Consider the following 4,408-nt stretch of genomic DNA (forward strand, 5'->3'; position numbering starts at 1 on the left):
CCTGTTCATCCTATAGGATGAATTTCTACAGTCTGACCAAAATGATTAAAAGAAAAAATTGAGGAAGTCTGGCAGAGTCTTGGCAGTCATAGGGTGATGGGTGTCTGCACGAGGCAGGCTGGAGGTGCCTTCTGCTGTCTGGGAGCTGGCTCTCTAAACTGCTCTTGCTTTTTGATTTCTTCCCATGTTTCTCCTCGGAAACTACAAGGTCTCTAAAAGCTCCCGGTGACTTACTCTCAAGCCCACAGAGGCCCCCCCTGCAGCAGCCGAGGAGGCCCAGGTTAGAAGAGGGGACAGAGAAGATGCCCCATCATACACCTGCTGCTGGTACACTGGGGTCTTACAAGGGACCCTTCAGCAATTCAGTCCTCACAAAGGGTTCCCCTGCCGTCGGAGGGGACAAGGCAGTCCCAGCCCACCTACAACGTGCCCAGCAGTTCTGAAAATGAAACCGTGCAGTGTGGTAACCTGGCAGGGGCGCGAAGGGGGGTCAGGTGGAGAAAACTTGTTAAAAATTTACCTTCTGGCGTTCCACCTCCAGGGGCTTGGATTCTGTAGGCCCGGGATGGGGCCCCGCAATCTGTATTTTTAATAAGTGCTTGCTGTGGATTGTATTGTGTTCCTTCCAAATTCGTATGTTGAACCCCTAACCCCCCAGGTTGTGACTGTTTGCAGATGGGGCATTTACAGAAGCAGTCAAGGATAAATGAGATAAAAAGGTGGAGCCCTGATCTGATAGGATTAGTGTCCACAGGAGGCCACAGGGTGGCTGTCTATACACCAGGAGGAGAGCTCTCCCCAGAAACCAAATCAGCAGGCACCTTGATCTGGGACTCTGAGCCTCCAGGACTGTGAGAAAATCAATTACTGCTTTTCTTTAAACAGGCTTTAATTTACTTTATTTTTCTTGTACAAAACTGTGTGGTGGCTGGAGTCTGGTGTGGGTCTTTACAAGACAGTGAATTCCTGATAGGGAGACTTGGGGAACTCGGTCTCTCCCCAGAGGTCAGAGGTGAGATAGCCGTACGCCTTGGAAATGGCATCAAAGTGGCCTTGGTGAAGTTGCCCCAGGTGGGGTGCAGTCCCCGGCCGAGGGGCAGCCGTCGTCAGCACCGGCCATTGTCAGTAGCTTCTTGGGCACAGGGGCTGAGATGATGCCAGTGCCTCTGGGGGCAGGGATGAGGCACACCAGCGCAGAGCCACGGTGGCCGGTCACCTTTGGTGGGACAATGTGAGGCTTGCTGGTCCGGTTACCCCAGTAGCCTCGCCGTACTGGACAGTGGAAAGCTTAGTCAGGGTGATGGCCCCACGGATGGCAGTGGCTACCTCCTCGGAGCACTTGACACCCAGACCCGACATATCCAACATATCCATGGTCATCTCTGATGGCAACAAGTGCCCTGAACCTGGTCCTGTGGCCAGCCTGGGTCTGCTTTTGCACAGGCGTAATCTCTGAAACCTCATCTTTGAGGGACAGATCAATGATCTCAGATTCCCTGATGGGCAGGGAGAAGAGGAGATCTCCTCCAGGGACTTGATCTTCCTGTCCTTGACCACGTGGCCCCGCTTGGTGGCGGGGATCCCCTTCTTGCCTTCCGCCTTGCCTCTGTGAGCTGTGTGGCCTTGGCCTTGGCCACAACCATCACCATGAGCATGACCACAGCCCCAGATGCTGCCGCCAAAGCCTTTCGGAAGCTCCTGCAGCCCCAGCATCGTCTGCTATTTGCTGTTTTCTTGGAGAAGAGGCCAGTTTCTGACATTTAAACCACCTTGTTCGTGGTATTCTTTTATGGCAGCCAGAGCAGACTAATGCCGCTCTACAAGTGATTCTGATGGAGGGTCGTTTCACAGACAAAGAAACAAAGACGTCACAGTTGGGTATGTTGTCAGAATCAATATTTGAACCTTGGTCTGTGGGGTTCTATTCCCATGGAGTCATCCTGCCCTTTGTTGAACTGGCAGTGGATTTGCCTTTATAATTAGAGGTCACAGGAAGTGAGGGACGTGCCCTGTGCCCACAGGTGCATGGGGCCATGTGCATCTTCTGCACCTGCTGTTTCACATCAGCCTCGTGTCATTTTCCACAGTTGTCTTGTGCAATAGGTCTTATTACTTCTAACAGATTAGCACACTGAGGGGCAGAGAAGGAAGGGTCGCCCAACTAGAAAATGGCGGAGTCAGGATGATTTGGACCCAAGACAGTCTTACCCTTTTCATCACGTTGGGAGACTCCGTAACGGCTCTTCCCCTGTGATTTTGTGGTAGGAGCCCGGGGCACGTGTGGGCACACAGTGGCTTGTCTTCTCTGAAGCTCCCAGGCTCATCCGGAGGTGACATCCCTGAATTTACGGGATCCCTTTCCTGGGTCTCCTTCCTCATTTCCTTCTGGCTTCAGAGACCAGAAAGTAGTATCATCCCAGGGCCTTGGGTTTGGTCATATTTTACCGAGGCTGCTCCTTGGATCTTCCTCTCTGCCTGTTAGATTGTTCTTTTACCTTAAGATGGAGAGCCCATTCCGGGAAGGTCCATATATTTTTTTCCAATTGATTTCTTGTCAAGACTAACAAGATCAATCAAATCATATGGCCAATAAAACTGATTTAGCACTCATAAAGCCCCATGACATCTCATATGCGCTGAGAATGAATGACGTGGAGGCAAAGCTGCTCGGTGCCTCTTCCCTCTGGGTCACAGGAGGATGGCATATCCACGTGCCCACCTTCCAGGACTCTCTTCCCACACAGCACACAGGTGCCAGGGATGGCCCAGGGCAGGGAGGCCCTTACTGTGCTGGTAGGAAGCAAAGCTACGAAGAGGGCAGCAGGGTAGATTTTACCCAGAAACTAACAGGAGGTGGTGTTAGGGAAATATCTGAAATGTTCGGGAGAAAAGATAATTGGGAAAATCAATACTTTCCGTTTTGACCTTGCGCTGGGACTTCTGTGGCTCACTCCCTTCCACTGTCTCACAAAGAGCACTGCTTACAGAGCCGTGATTGAACCGTGTGACCCCGTCCTTCTTGGCCGTGGCTGCTTGGTCAAGGCTGGGTACTGTTTTGAAAGAGGTCCAAAGAATCCTCCCTTCAGAATTTGAAAGCGGGCACTTAGAGACTGAGCGAAGAGTCAAGGGACAGACAAGAAGCCAACACTTGTAAGGTCGCTCGTCCCCGAAGTGGTGAGGCATGAAGCTGGAGGTTCACACAATCCTTTTCCTGAGGTCTCTGTAGGGGCCCCGGCCCCATGTCTTCTGCTTCTCTTGGGATCCCTGAAGCCTGGTACCCTGTAATAAATCCTCCTTTCCTGGAGACAGCTGTGTGGATTTATATTTCGGACAACCAGAGTATATCCCAACTGAAACATATCTTTGTGGAAAAATCTACCCTACCTCATCCAGATCTTAGAGAAATTTTATATATGGTGAACTTCTGAGACCATAAGGCTCTGGGATGGCTGATGTGTATAGCCTGCAGAAGTGTTACTTGTGGAGTGCATTAACATTTACAAAAAGTGTTTTGAGATGCTCACGTAGGCTCTCCTGTTTACCCCAGGCCCCTCCATTCCTTTTTGTCTTACACTTTGCCTTCTTCGCACAGTATCATTCCTTTCCAGCCCCTGAGGACATTCAGCTTGCGACTCCTACTCCAGCCCAATCCTTGAACTTTGCAGAGAGGTGAAGCAACTTTCCTAAGGCCACACAGTTAGGTGTTATCATGACTGGGGCCAGGATCAAGTGGTTTCGGACTTCCAAGAAAAATGGAGATGGAATGCTAGCTGTCATGTCTAATTTTCCCCCCTCAACTTTATTGAGGTGAAATTGGCACAAACTGTGCAAGTTTAAGGTGTATCATGTGATGATTTGATGCACGTATATATTGTAAATTGATTGTCACGATAAGGTTAGTTAGCACATTGTGATGGTTAATTTTGTGTGTCAACCTGACTTGGTTGTGGATGCCCACACCGCTGGTAGAATAGAATTTCTGGGTGTGTCTGGGAGGATGTTTCCAGAAGAGATTAGCATTTGATTCAGTAGGACTGACTTCAGAGATCCTCCCTCACTGACGTGGAAGAGTATCAAAATGGAGCAAACCGGCGAAGGAAGAGTAAATTCTCTCTCTGTTCCTGAGCTGGGATAGCCATCTTCTCTGGTCCTTGGATATGGCAGCTCCTGGGTCTTGGGTCTTCAGACTCAGACTGAATCATCCCAACCACTGGCTTTGCTTGTTCTTAGGCAGATTGTGGGACTTCTCAGCCTCCCTAACCCGTGTGAGCCAATTCCTAGAATACATTTCCCCTTCCCTCTCTCTCCCCTTCCCTCTCCCTCTCTGTCTCATTGGTTCTGTTTTTCTGGAGAATACTGACTGCTAACTAGCCCCGTGAAAGAATCAAGTGTATGTTTTTGAGTCCCT

At 50.2% G+C, this 4,408-nt stretch overlaps 1 pseudogene; it reads right to left on the reverse strand.

Moving 5' to 3' along the window:
* Nucleotides 1-939: 939 nt before the first annotated feature.
* Nucleotides 940-1,713, reverse strand: LOC125930501 (40S ribosomal protein S2-like; annotated as a pseudogene).
* Between the last annotated feature and the right edge of the window lie 2,695 nt (nucleotides 1,714-4,408).

Source organism: Panthera uncia, chromosome A2, assembly GCF_023721935.1.
Source record: "Panthera uncia isolate 11264 chromosome A2, Puncia_PCG_1.0, whole genome shotgun sequence".
Classification (NCBI taxonomy): Eukaryota; Metazoa; Chordata; class Mammalia; order Carnivora; family Felidae; genus Panthera; species Panthera uncia.